This window comes from Triticum aestivum, chromosome 1B (genome assembly GCF_018294505.1).
Source record: "Triticum aestivum cultivar Chinese Spring chromosome 1B, IWGSC CS RefSeq v2.1, whole genome shotgun sequence".
Lineage (NCBI taxonomy): Eukaryota > Viridiplantae > Streptophyta > Magnoliopsida > Poales > Poaceae > Triticum > Triticum aestivum.
In genome coordinates this window covers 561,349,977-561,350,243 of record NC_057795.1, presented here as the reverse complement: position 1 = coordinate 561,350,243, position 267 = coordinate 561,349,977, and positions in this window count along the sequence as shown.

Genomic DNA, 267 nt, shown 5'->3' with positions numbered 1-267 from the left:
TAAAACGGAAACTTGTTATCCAGTGTCTACATTACATGTCAACAATATTGTGTGCAAGGCATGGTCAAACACAGTGGAGATCCAGCATCCTAACAATGGTACACATAGACCACAAATCTTAGTTTTACTCAAAATTTCTTTAATTTACTTGATGTGTTGTGTTTATGTGTGAAATATACCTTAGCACACAAGTTTTGTTTTTGCCAGAATAAAGGTTGTAGACCCATGTCCGCAACTAGCTCCTTGCATGGCCAAACATGTCCATGT